The sequence below is a fragment of the Falco punctatus genome (genome assembly GCF_963210335.1).
Source record: "Falco punctatus genome assembly, chromosome: 7".
NCBI classification, from domain to species: domain Eukaryota; kingdom Metazoa; phylum Chordata; class Aves; order Falconiformes; family Falconidae; genus Falco; species Falco punctatus.
Genome location: NC_137587.1, coordinates 20688601 through 20702972, shown reverse-complemented (window position 1 = coordinate 20702972; position 14372 = coordinate 20688601).

The window sequence follows — 14372 nt, the reverse complement described above, 5'->3', positions numbered from 1 at the left end:
ATGGAGGCAGTGGGTTGATTAGCATTGATAACATGCAGCTGTGGCCTCGCCCCGAAGGCAGTGGGTTGATTGACATGGATGTTGTGCAGCTGTAGCTCGTTCCTGCTAAGTGCTTAAATAGCACTGAGGAGGGTGGGAGAGGTGGTTGGGTGGAGCAGGAGTAGTGTGGTCTGTCTTCTGGAGGAAGGAGAAACAGCCTGGATGGTAGAATCTGACCAAAGGTAAAAGCCTTGTTGCAGCAGCCCACCTTTGTGACCTCTGGCAGGGCAGTGGAGGGCTATGGAGAGGTTGAATTAAGATCCAGATACTAAATTGTGATGGTAAAAACCACAAACTAACCACTCAGGAAACCTACACAGGCTAGTCTTGAGAGGAGAGCAGTTAGCAAGGCTTAGGAGTAGCGAGAGCTTGCAAATGCTCGTCTTCTGCAGTAGATTGAGAAACTTAAAACTGTCAGCATTGTCCTCCCGACATGTGTGGGCCCACGGGAGCTGCCTGGAGTGGGGGCTGTGCTCTTGTCTTGCTACGGCCCTGCTTCCCATCAGTGCCAGTTATGTGCTGCATGCTGCTATTCCTCCAGAGGAGTCTGGTGACAAAGGGGCTTCAGGAAATACCTTTTGGCTTGGTCTGGAGAAAATTTCTTGCTGTCTGGGTGTGACTTCTGAATGGAAAAGTTTTCTGCTATGTTTTACCACCCAGTGCCCTGAAGCATCCCTCTGGTAACAGGGCTGTTACTCCCTGGCAGCTGTCCTGCAGGCTGGCGGGGGGCTCTCTTGCCAGGTGGGCCTTTCCATGGTCCGCTCCAGAGACCTCTGGCCCTTAACAAGCCAGATCCCCAAGGCAGCCGCTCCACACTCCAGTCCTCTGCCAATGTCAGGGCTCCACAGAGGTGACCCCCAGACAGCAGCCCCCACCCTCAGTGACAGGGCCCAGTTCCCCTTCACTGTCAGCCCTTTTACAGCAAGGGGACTCTGCTGGCTTTCTTGATTCACCCCTGGTACCTGGGAGCTGAACTGGGGTCCGTGAAGTGTTTATCTTTTGAGACCAGATCGCTGAGCTTAAGGCCAGAACAGCCAAATTCCAGACTCCTGGAGGAGTGGATCAGCTCCCAGACTGCCTGGACCTTTGCCTCAGCATGGCAAAAAGATGGTGAATTGCTTAATTGTTTTGTGGTCCAGAGAAGGTGGCAAAGCCCTGGTCTTGGATTTCCCTGATCCTGTTTGTCTTTACCAGGAGTCCAGCATGTTCTGCCTTGTCCTTCTTGGTACTTGCTGGACTGAAAAGCAGGGAAGACAGAAGTGTTAATGAGGTGAGCTCCCAATCAGCCCAACTTCCCATGGACATTCCCAGCATTTGGAAAACCTTGCGCAAAACAGCACAGGCTACTTTCAACAGTATCCATTTCATCTGGGTTAACAGACTTTGTTGCTTTTTCCTCAGCCTAACTGTGATGGCCATCCACCCTGAGCCCTGTTCTATGAACAGCACTGGCAGAACTGGCAATGCTCTTGCTCTTCATACAGCACATTGCCAACACACCTCCATCTATGTGCCATCATCCAACATCCACACAACACTATTGTGGCTAACAGCCATCTCCCTGGCTCCAGGGGCAAGGGTATCTGAGCCTCAGACCATGCAGAGCAGTTCCCCTTCACTACATTCTGGGCTCACTTGTTCTGCTTTTTACTCCAAAAAGCATGTTCAGGCCGTTTCGGCTCCAAGTTCTCCAAGAATAAGCAACAAAATTGAAAGGCAGTGTTTGGGAATGCTATCCCGGGGTATTCAAACAAACACTTTCTACCATTTCATCTACTGAGAAAACACTCCACTGTGGAAAGCTTTTCTGATCTTCAGTACCTCTGGGACCTCTAGTGTCTTCTTAGGGCAAGACTGTCACAATCTTCTTAGGGTGAGACAGTCACCAGGCACTTGCCCTGCTTCTCATTTGCAGCTGAAGTACATGTAAAGGGGGCAGGGGACGGGGGGGGGGGGGGGGGGGGGACACGGCTGTGGCCGCTTACAGCAGGGTGGGAGGGAGCTGCCCGCACTTCAAAGCTCCTGAGGCTGTCCGCAGGCAGGAAGGGCTGCTCTGACGCCGGGGTGTGAGGCGAGCCTGCGACAAGGAAACGGCGAGGCCGATGGGATGTGAGAGCTGCGAGTGTGTCAAAGGCAGGACGGAAGTGTTGTAGGGGGCAGCCCTATTTTTAGCCACCTCTTGCAGAACTTTGCTGGTGCTTGCTGGAGTCAACGGCCGCTTCCCCTTTCCTTGATGTAAGCAGCACTGACTAGGTTTAGATCTGTTTTTATTTAGCCACTCACGTGATAGTGTTGACTGAAGGGTCCCTCCAGCTCCTTGGACTCAAAAACACCCGTGGTCAGAAAGTCCTAGTTAAGGAGAACAGAAAGAGTCTGACACTTCCCCGTCTCCATTTCAGGGCTGTGAGAGCTAGAAACCAAAGCTGAGGCTGCAGAGCGTGACGCTTAGTCACATCAACGGGGGATTTTGCAATACAGCGGGTGCGGAGCACAGGGCAGGCACTGTGCAAGCAAAACTGAAGTGCTTTGTGAGGACATTTGACTGGGGTTCTCCAGCTGCAAGGCCCGAGTATTGCCCTGCATCCCTTGCTTTCCTGCTCCACTTCAACCTGCTTGGCTGCTGGAGGTGTGTGGGGGGTAGAAGGGTTTAACACACCTCAAATTAGCATCGGGCATTATGGAGAGCAATAGGTTGCTGTGAATGTCCTCTGCCTCGTTCCTTTTAACGTTTGTCAGTACTAAATGACTCCTACACCTGCTGCAGGGAAATGCATGGGGAAAGGCCATACTTAAGCCAGACTAGAGAGAAGATTAGGCAGCAAGACAGAGGAGCAGCCATGGGGAAGGAGCATGAGCTGAGATGTGACTTTTCTGTACAGGCTGTAATCACCAAGACAAGTTCCAGCCTGGTTCCAGTTGCTGGGAGTTTGTATCAGCTTGACTTGAAGTATTCAGTTGAGGGACAAGTTGGGAAGGAAAGTGTCCAGGCCTAGGTAGCCAGAGCTTGCTGCTGGTCTCAGCAGACCTGGTCCCCATGCTTGTTGCCAGAAAGGAATGATATTGCTGTAGGGATGGGAGAAAAGCACATTCAGAGCCAAAACAGATGCAGTTCTGGGGCACTTCCAGAGCAAACTCTTCCCAAGCTGGGAAGTAGTGAGGAGCAACAATGGGAGGAGCCGCTGAGAATTGTGCTCGCTCTGTGGCTATAGAGCTTGATGTGACCAAGGAAGCAACACAAAGCCCTGTCCCATACTTGAGTCTCCCTGCTATAACTCTTTCAAACCCACATGTTTAATACCACCCCCAAAGCCCCTGCAAGTGTCTGCTTTATAGTTCGTGTTTCGTACTGTCCTTCAGCCCTATGGCAGACACATTCATTACCTATATAGCCCATTCTTAGGCTGGATTGATTAAGGCAGGATATGCAGTTCTTGAATGAGAGATGGTGGATGGAGAAGTGCTTTTTACTATAGCAATTGTATTTAGAAATGAGAAATCCTTTACAAGGTGGTGGTGTGGGGAGCAGGTTATTGCCAGTGCCATTGCTGTCCCAGAGAATGTGCTGGAAAGTTGCTTTGGCCTCTAGATGGCAGCCCTATTGCTCACACACCACAATGCTAAAAAGTACAGAAAAGCTTTCCTTTCAAACACGGGGCGTAAAGACAGGCCTCCCAATTTAGTAATTCAGACCAAAACCTATGGGCAGTCAAGACAGCACTGGAAACAAACTAGATCTGTTTTTTTCTCTCCTCTTGTTCAAAAGGAGGACTATGGATTTGCTCCCCTCTGGGCTCCACACTTACCTGTAACGGACCAGGAATTGCTCCCTGGGAACTGACCCTGACATTTCCGAAGTTGCATGGAAATCAAAGCAGAGATGTGGTAGCTCCTTTAGGCTTCGCGCTCGCACCTATTTAGTGTGTGCTTTGCCTGATGCGCCAGCAGCGATCCTGGGGCCAGTGCTGAGCCAGTGCCTCAGCACTCAGAAGGGTCAAAGGCTTTGCTGCTGTACTTGACCTTTTCGGGTATAGGGCTGTGAATTTCACAGAACTTAAAGCCCACTTTGCCAAAGCTATTTGTGCAGTTAATTGCTTCCGTTGTTTCAATAAAAAAATGCAGCTAGGCATTTAATGGCTCCAATCCATGGCCACTCTGTGATTCACTTTCCACTTTAAGGTTTGAATGCTGCTTTTCTTTTTTAAGCATGGGAACAAAAAGGGGGAGTTAATGTCACATTGATACATCTATCTTCATGCTCTCTCCATATTAAATGAGATAAACCAACCTTTTGAGGGAGAAGGGTCATAACTGTTTCCTTGTGTGAATGGAGATGCTGGCAGTGGGAATCATAGGAATCAATCAAAGCTGGCTGTTAGCAGAAAGTGTTAATAGACTGTCTTTCTAATTGATTTAAAAGTTACTTAGTTGACCCCATTTCTATATTTCCCGAGAACTCATAGTCATTACTTCTTCCATCCTTGCAACACCCTGAGAGCTAAGTACCATAGTCTAAGGGGGGACTGAGGCTGTCAGCCAGACCTTAAAGGTGTTTGCTGCCTAGAGATGGAAACTGGGGTTTACATGTCCAGCCTGTACTGAAACCAAAAGGCAGCAGGAGCAATGCCCTTTTGAAATCCAATTAGGTGCTCTGCCAGCATCTCTACGTGCCTCAATACGTGTAATACTCCTCCTTAGATGACTTGTGGGAAGTGTGTGTCACAACCCTGCATGAACCAAGTGCACAAATAAGGCAGATGACATCCACAGGGTACAGAAATGTGACATTTTTTAATTGATATTTTGGGGAGGTGATCATCGGACAGGAAGAACATTCTGCTGGAACATCACTGAAGAACAGTGCCTGGTACAAGTGACGAGCCTTGAAGTGGAGCAGGGCCAAGTCAGTTGTTCACTGGAAGGGTGCTCAAGCATTGGAACAGGCTGCCCAGGGAGGTGGTAGAATGGTAGAATCACCACCTCTGGAAGCGTTCAAAAAACATGTAGGTACTTGGCAGTCCCGGGTTAACAGACTTGGTGATCTTAAAGGTCTATTCCAACCTAAATGATTCTGTGATTCTCCACGGTCAGCAAAACTGGGGGACTCAGGAATGCACTTCTCATGTTATGGACAGTTGTCAGATCAAGGTCTTGTCAGAGGTAGGATATACTCTTCCCAGTGCCAGGAAGGAGAAGAAAGGATAATAAATGCATAAGAAAAAGGGGAAACAACTTTTAAAATAGATTTTTAGTTTGGATTTTTTTTCCCACTTTAATAAAGCAGAAGAAATTTATGGTCTGATTTGAGTCCTAGTAATGCTCATGGAAATCCCTTTAGTGAATACTGGACCATGTCCAAGAAAAGCAGGTTATCATTCCTTTAACTTCTATACATCCATAACTGTGCCCTTCTGCATGCAGTCTTGTTAGACCTTGCCAGCAGATTTAATGTGAACCTCAGCAGCAGTGGACCTGGACGAGACACTGGAATCACATGCCTCTTAACTCTGAGCCTGTCTTTCCAGAACAGTGGTGGTAAAGGAGGATGCCTTGACTACAGAGAAGGTAGCTGTAGCCTTGACCGGAGTATCCAGCTGAGAGGTATGCGACTTCTCTCTGTCTTGCACTGAATTTCTCTGCCAGATGGGTGATTTTAGCACACCAAAACCAGAACAGCTCAATAAAATGGTTTCTGTGTGAACAGCTCAATGAAAATATCTTCTTGGTTGTGGTCAAAAATGCAAATTAAAACCCTTTTGAGATAGACAGAAAATGGACCAGAAAATGGCCTTGTGTTGCCAGGACCGGAATAAAGCCAGGCACCTGGAAGCGATCTCTTCCCCAGCCTGGGAGACTGGTGATGAGAGGAAGCAGATTCCAGTCCTGGCTCTGCCAGAGTTTCTGGGTGCATTTTTATATCTGCCATTACTAGATCTGTGCAGCTGCCACAAAAGAGGTCAATGAGAAAACTCAGCTCTTGTTTCATCACCCTAGGAACAGGGAACACTTCTGGGGAGTTTTGCACTTGCTTGACTCTACATCTGTGCTGTCCTCAGTGAACACGCTTGAGTTTGCAAAGCCAGGAGGTTTGAGCCAACTGTACTTGTGCTGCTGGTAAGGACATAGTTTCTACATGGACCAGGCTCTTCTCCACTGTTTGGAGAGCACGAGTCTTTACGGAAGAGGTGCTGCAAACACTCAGTGAGTCTGGGCTTGAAACTAAGCCTGAAGCCTGTGTCATCCATATATAAATCTACCAGCACCTGGGAATTCACATCAAAGTTTATACCTAAAATATGTCTCCCCGTATTAAGAGTTTGGAAATATGATTTTGGGGTAACTCGCTAGCCTTCCTTTCTTTCCATGTCCTGACTCTCAGACGAGCAACTACAACTGGGAACTCATAGGGTGTGTGGGCTCAGCCTAGACTGCATACTTTTTTGGGACGTGGTTTTGGGTTTTGAGCCACAGAGTAGCTATGGCTGCTCCTGGTGAGGTGGGATTAGCCCTCACACATCCCACCAGCTGTCTGTCCTTCGGTGATGCTGGTGTGCTGTACAAGGTGCAGAGTGTGAGCATGAGGTACGTGAACACAGAGGTTCCTGTTGAGGCCCGAAGAAAGGAAGCTCGTGGCGTGCCCCCAGAAAAGGGAACAGGAGCTGCACCTTCCGTCATTTTGGGCTATGAACAAAACCACTTCTCATGTCCCAGGAAGCTGAAAGCTGCTGCAGATCCAACCTTATGTGAGAAGAAAACACACCCCGTGATTCTGCCTACATGTGGCTGCAGATTCCCTGCCGCAGCCTGAGCCAGTCCTCCCTGATGACGTGTGGCCCTTGGTTGGTGTGACACCTAGCTTCTGGGGAGCAGGGCTGTCCAGGCCACTGATGGAGCTGGGCTTCCTCAGCTTCCCTTTCTGCTGGGTGCCACCCCTATGAAACAGCCTCTGGCCATCTGGAAATTCAGCATGGCCCTGTACCTTCCAAAATGAAGATTTTGTTAAACAGTTTTATATTTCTAATCATTGCACAGCTCTGTTGTAAGCTTCCCAATACCTGCCTCAAGCAGCTCATCTGAGCTATTCCTCCCATACTAATCTCTGTGATCTGTGGCATGCATACAGCACCGACGGGAACGGGAACGGGACCTCCCCTCTGCTGCACCGTATTTGCCAAAACAGGCATAGCTCAGGATAACCGGATTTGAAACAGCAGGCAGCAGCAGTGACTGGCCTGGAGGGAAGGCAGGGAGTTGCCCATAGATATTTTTTAGGGGGGTGCCCAATTTGTGATATCTGATCTCTTTCCACACCCCTTTAGCTTCATGTACAAAAGCCTGAAGGATCATCCCTCACCTCCCTGGCTTGAGTGCTTGAGTTTAGATCTGTAAGATCTTCTTTTTAGCTGCAGCGTTTTGTCTGTGATGACCTATGTGTGTGCATGACAAAGACCTCCAGAACCGCATCTGGTTCACACACTGGTGTTGTTGCCACTGATGCTAGTTTGTGAGGATGGAAAAGGTGGTGGACGTTCATGCTATTTTTTCTCTGGAGCACACAGACCCAAAGACTGGCTCTGGCACAGCTGACGCTTCCCATGACTCGTACCCCACAGCTTATATACAGCAAACACGGCAGCCAGTCACCCAGCCAGGACCTCTGTCTTGTGAGGGTCAGGATGGGCTGAGGCAGGGCTGTAAGTATCCCTGCTGACGAGCTGAAGGCTTAGTCACCAAGGCTCTCCACAGAGCCATGTAAACACTACCCACATTTCCCTGCATCAGCCCTTGCCATTGGGCTCTGCCAGAGCCCTGTCCTTCTGCTCCCAGTGCCAGGGGTCACAAGCTGGGACCAGCAGTCGGGTGCCAAACGCGGGCTGTAGCTTTGTGCAGCTGGTCTGCTAGAGGTCGTCACACGCCTCCTTAAGCAAACAGGGATCCACGCCAGTTGATAAATCATTTACGAGGAGAAGCCAGAAGCAAAGAACTAGATTAACCAGGTCACTGGGTGTCCTGAGGGAATGACGTGTCAGTGGAGCTGAAACAGCAGATCCCACAGTTGCAATCTGTTGCCGCCTTCTGTCCTGACAGTAATTCATGGAAATCCCTGGAACTAGACACTAGAGATGGAAAAACCCATTAGCTCATCCCAGTCAGCTCACTAGTTAAAGCAGTCACTCCCATTGTACGTTTCCTGGCAAAGTTAAAAATGTCTCAGGAGAGGGGATTTCCACTAGTTTCTTCTCTAGGGGAAACTATTCCACCTATCAGGAAGGCTGCTTTGAGCAGTGCTATTTTTGCAAACCAGAAGTAACTCCAGATCCCAAGAGAGAAAAACAAAAACCGATTCTGCTGCAGGAACTGTGGCACCGATGTTTTTCTGCCTGAACAGATACGTGAGATGCGGGGCACATCTCCAAATGGAAGCTCCACGTGTACACGCGTGTTTAGACACAGCCACCAAGGTGTGCTCGTGTGTGTATATACACCCATGTCCTCTCTCCTCCCCAAGGGTGGGATGACCTTGTGCCTTCAACACAACCAATGTGTTGTAGTGTGACCTCACGTCCAGTTTGCACTTGTGCAGCTTCACTGACATCAAGGCGAAGCATGTTGCTCTGGGGAGGGAAGACACGCATGGAAGATGGGAGGCATCAGCTGGTGGTGGTGGTCCAACACCCATTTCCCCTGTGAGTGGGGAGAAGCCACTTCTCCTTGTTGGGCCTCAGGTCTCCTTGGCCGCGTCAGGGGGAGAACGACAGCCCCCTCCCACTGCTGGGGGCTCTGAGGCTGAGCACATCAATGGCTGAAGGCACTCGGGGCCTGCACGAATAGGAAATATGATGCAACGCAGAGCTGTGTTGTCGCTGACGCCAGCAGAGGCTATGGAGGTTTTGGCAGCTAAGCTTTTCAGCACCTGGGAAGCACTTTGGGGCAGTGGGGAAATAAATTAGCTGTGTGATGGCATTGAAAGCCTTATCATTAGCTTCAGAGCTAATTCTGCATTTAGATGAATGGGTGTAGCACCACACGTTGCCGAGCTGGAACCTGTAGAGATAGCAAGGGTTGCTCCCTGTTCCCGTTTAGAAAGCTTTTGGCCAACGGAACTGTGACTTGCAGTCTTGGTAGCTTAGGTCTGGGAGCAGAGGTCTGTGGCTAGGGTAGGCACAGTGGCAATGTCAGCAGCAAACAAACCCTGTGCTACTCAGGGCTCTGATTACTAGTGCCACGGGGTGTTGGTTATATGCCTCTTACGAGAAGAAGGCGGGGTATTGCTTGGGCGCTTGCCCTGAATTTGTGACTCCTTCTCAACCAGTCATTTTATTTGTCTCTCACAGCTGGCACAGCCGCCTTCCCCATCGGGGACTCCTCAGATTTAGGCACTGTGATACGCACTGTTCTAAGGACTCGACTGTCATTTAGCAGCCAGCGATGCTGAGGCTGCCCTCCCGAGCACCCTCTGCACCCTTGTGTCACTGCAGGATGGCTGATGAAGCCTGGACTGAACATGCTCAGCTTTGGCCTGGTCCTTCTTCTCTGCAGGCTTTTTACTTCGTTCTGTTTAGCACAAAACACACTGAAGCATGAACAAGGGCTATAAAAGAATGACATGAACTTTGGAAGAGGATCTAACCAAGGAGGCACAGGTCAAATTCTGGGCCTTGACCGGCTCCCTTTAGTTGCTGTCAGGTACCAGCCAGCTGACCTACGAAGCCCCTTGCCCCTTGCCCTGTGGAAGGATAAGAGCAGGTAAAGCCCAGTAATATTTTAACTATGAGATTAACTCTTTGCCAGTTCAACAACGGAGGGTTGTCTATTTCTGTGGATGAAAGGTGCTGACTCAAAGCTCTTCTGCACACCAGCCCACGGTCTGCCACCGCTGGTCACAGTGCTGGCCACCCTGCCTTCCTCCACGTCCTGAAAACTCCCATTTAACCCTCAGTAAGGAAAGGAAACTTCAACTCCAGAGGCAACTGCCTGGAGACATGGTGGTGCAACTCACTGCAACACAGGTCTCTGGCACAGTTTGGGACTTTGTCCCTAAAGGAGGGCCAGAGGAAGAAGAGCAAGCCATCTTCCTTCTACACGGTCAAGAATCTTCCACCTCTCCATCTCCCTACAGTCGTAAAGTCCTAGTGCACCCCAAAGCCACGCACCATGGTGGCAAGAGATGTAGGGAAGTCTTTGAACAGTCCAGGCACTGAAATGCATCCCCTTCCCAGTCTCAAGTACTTCTGAGATGCTCATCTCTCACACCTTGAAATTAGTGGGCATTTTGCTGTTGCTCTCAACACATGCAGTAACAGCCCCTGAGGGACAGGTCCAAAGCCCACAGAAATCAAGGAGGATCTTTCTGCAGACTTCATCGTGGCAACAGAAATAAGTTTTGCACATGGCAAGGCAAAAAGCAACACCAGCCTTCACTGGAATGATCTGTTGCAAAGGTTATATTCAAAAGAAGAAAATACCAACTGTTTCATTTAAAAATGAAAGTTGAGATTGGTACAGGGAAAGCTAACCTCCCCTCTGATAGGGTGAGGCTGGTGGCAGCAGCATCCTGCGAGGCCAGAGCCGCAGCCAGCCAGACGAGCCTGCCTCAGAAAGTGGAACTGACTAATATCAGTCGTCTGTGATGAGTTGGATATGAGTGAAATCATGCTCCGTATAAACAGTGTGAAAAGCAAATGAAGATGATAAGGAGCGGGGTTTTTTTATTGCTGTTGTTTCTGATTCAGTTGTGGGAGAGGATAACAATGTCGGCGAAGATTTCAAATAGCAAAGCAGAAGCAAACAGTGGCGACATGTGGCCCTGGATGTTCAGTCGTGATAAGACACTGAAGCCTCGGTTTCCCAAGTGCTTGTACTGAACCACCTTTAGGAGGCTTGGTTTCCAGTACGTGCTCAGCACTCAAAACCAACCAGCTTCACCAGAGAACTGGGGCCACAGAACTGTAGCTACTGCCCATGTGCTTTAAAAGCCATTTCCACTGGAGAGGCAAACGTTTTCCTTCCACTGCCTCATGTAGCCATCTTTCCTTTCCTACCTCAGCCATTTGCACCGGACTGTATGGGGCAGAAGTGAACCCAGGCCCCACCAGAGAAGGTGGGGAGACCCTGCCCAGCATGCAGATTGTTTGCAGATCCTTGCAGCGTGGTGGGATCAGCCAACACCCTGGTACAGGGGGTGTGTGCGTGTGATGTGGTTAAGGAGCACACGGTCACGGATTTTCAACTGCCTACCTCTGTTCTGTGCGTGGCCTGTGTGTCAGTTTCAGGCATAATAACATCATGATATCATAATGATATATCGCACTCTGATGACACCATTGCATGGCGTAAGCCAGAGCAATCTGATCTCATTCTGCAAACGTGGAGATGAGCGTTCCTGCTTCACAGGACAAGTGGGTGGCAGGTAGATGGAGATGGCGCTACCTATATTGTCAGCCCTGGGTGGGAACGTGACCTGCTGGGTTAAATTAGGTGGCTGGGAGCTTAACACCTCAGCTCTAGATCTGCCTCAGCGGCTGTGGGTGAGTCACCAAACCAATCTGCATTCACTTCTTCCATCTGTGAAATGGTGACAATAATATTTCCTCACCTGATGGGGGGAGGGAAGGGAGCGTGTGTGTGTAAGAATGAATAAATGTTTACAAAGCACCTTGTAAGCAGTGCACAGGCCAGCTCTGCCTGTGCATAGGCGGAACCCGTGTTGTTCCCTCTGCTCCGGGTTGCACCATACGGTGAGCACGCTGTGGGGTGTAAACACTCCCCTCAGAGTCAACAGTTTCAAACGAGAGCAAATGAGATAATTCCTCAGGAGAGAAACAGAGAGTGAAGACTTAATGTGTTACCAGCAATTTCAATAAGTTCCATTCAAGGAAAAGCAAAGTAACTTTTAAACGAACAGAAAAGAATAAAGTAGAAAAACAAATGAACTGTGACCAATTTTTTTTTAATGGTAGCATGATCTCAGGTTTCACTTCCCAGATGGGAAACAGAACAGAGAAGTGAATCCCCTTGAAATAAAAGTGAAGTTAATAATGGGACGCCTTTAGCTGCTTGCCACATCCTGTGTATGCTGATCGCTCCGTTTACAGCTGGCAGGAGCCCTTCTAGACTCTTCTTTACCACATTAACTCTTTGCCGAGCCAAACTGTGTTGTATAAATAGTCGGGATAAAGCCTCCCTGCATCTCCCCTCCAGCACCAGGGTGCCCTGTGTGCTGCCCTGCGCTCGCGATCACCTCCCTTCCCACAAGCACTGGCGCCTGCGTGCACACCGCTGCTGCCCTGCCCTCGCACCGGCGCAGACCCACGCTCCCCACGCCTTGCATCAGCAAGCGCTCGCGCAGCCCTACTCGCCCTTGCGTAACACCCGCACCCTGGCCCAGCCCACGCCGGTTCTTCTGCAGTCTGGGGCGCTCACACGCAGCCACGTGATGGCCACTCAGTGTCTTGCTCACATGTTCACTAGCTCTTGTTCTTACACACGTACACATTTCCTTAAGCTAGCATGGACACACACACACACATATGCACAGTCTTCCTAGTCTAGTACGTGAACTCACTGATGCACACATGCACAGAAATACCTATTTTTTGCTTTTTCTGGCACTAAAGAGATACGGAAAAGCATGCACTTCACAAATGCAAACTGGCCGTAACCATATACAGCCCAGCTATGAGGCAGAGCTATCCCCCTCCATAGCATCGTCATTGAAACAGCCCTTCTTCCTGGCACGAGCTTTCTGACCGAGGGTTCAGCTGCTTCAGGAAAGGTGGCTTAGATTGGCATATTCTTTCATCAGCACAGCTATTTTTATTGGCCTGATTTAGCCTGGACATTTAGGTTTTGGCGTATTACTGGCTTTTGCTACTGCTGCTTTTCATTCTGCTTATACTGTTGGAGGTGACCGTGGGACCCTCTCTTTGCCAGCAGACTTGCTCTTTTGAACTGTTTCACCAAAAGAGCCTTTGCCACCCACCACCCACACACCTGCTCCCCAATGGGTCTTCACCATTTCAGTGGCACTTACAAATTCTGGTTTGCATTTTGGAACAGCTGTATTTGAAACAGACACTATCATATCCTCCACAGCCTGAATCTGCGGGGCTCTGATCCATCAACAATACTAGAAGTGACAGACTGGTCATCTTTGAACCACGCATCTTGAACACATGTGAACTTGGGAGGAGCTGCACAACGCCAGCCAGCATCCCAGCACTGTACTCGTGCAAGTAGCAAAGCGGTACATGTGCATGTGCTGTTATTGCAGGGCAGTGCAAAGCCTCAGCTGGAAGGACACTTTAATGAAGAAATTTATTTCCAGGTAATTTCAGTCCTCTCTGCTGGGTGGCAGCGAGAATGGTCACGGCTGACACCAAGACACCAGTTACTGCAGAAATTACATTGTGTGGATACTTGTCCACTAAGAAGCGCCTGTACCGTTGGCTGAAGTCTCATTTCACACAGGACTTCAGGTAGCCCTTGAAGGGGAGAGTTTCTTGCTGTTAGGAATTACTGCTGGACCTATTAGCCAGCTGGACCAGCCACATGCAGGATTGCTGAAAAAGTGATCTGTTTTTCTCCCTGACCCTTCCCAAAGGTGGTCCCAAACTTCTGATTAAGCTCTAGGTATGTGCCTAGTAACACCTCCCTGCAGAGCTGGGGGTTGGGATCCTGGCCTTTCCCAAGTGGCACTCGAGAGCCAACATCCTCTCCTTTCCAGGAGAGCTAATCCCAAACATTTGAGAGTCATGTTCCAAAATACTGTCAGTCACCTAAAGAACATAATCTAAAAAATTAAAACCAATAATGTTGAATTCTGTATGTTTGCCTTTTGACTCTTCAGTCTTCGGCTCATGCTCCAGAGTTTCCATGTTTTTCTTTGCACTGGCTAGCAGGAAAAGCATGTTTTTCTTAACCGAAAAATGAGATTCTCTTATAACCACATGATCTGTGGAGCACAGTCTTAAAGAAAAAAAGTAGGAACAAAGAGGAGCAGCAGCCTTCCTCTTCTCACAACTCCAGCAGCCAACAATCAATGTCTCACGTGTGTGCAACACCTCTTATCCTCTTTCAGAAAGCCAAGGATTTGCAGGGAGGAGGCGCCCTGCTGTTGATCTCCCAGACCACCTGGGCTTGGCAATGTCAAGGAAACTGCTGTGGAGCAGGGCATCGTGGCATCCCACCCATGCTCATTACCTGTACTGTAAGGCAACTAAGACACGAGGCCCAATGTCTCTGCTCTCATGAGAAGTGTGATTAGCTCTTCTTTGATGCTGATTAGTCCAGGCTTTGCTTTTGTTTCTCAGTCAAAAGCCTACCTCTCCATGGAC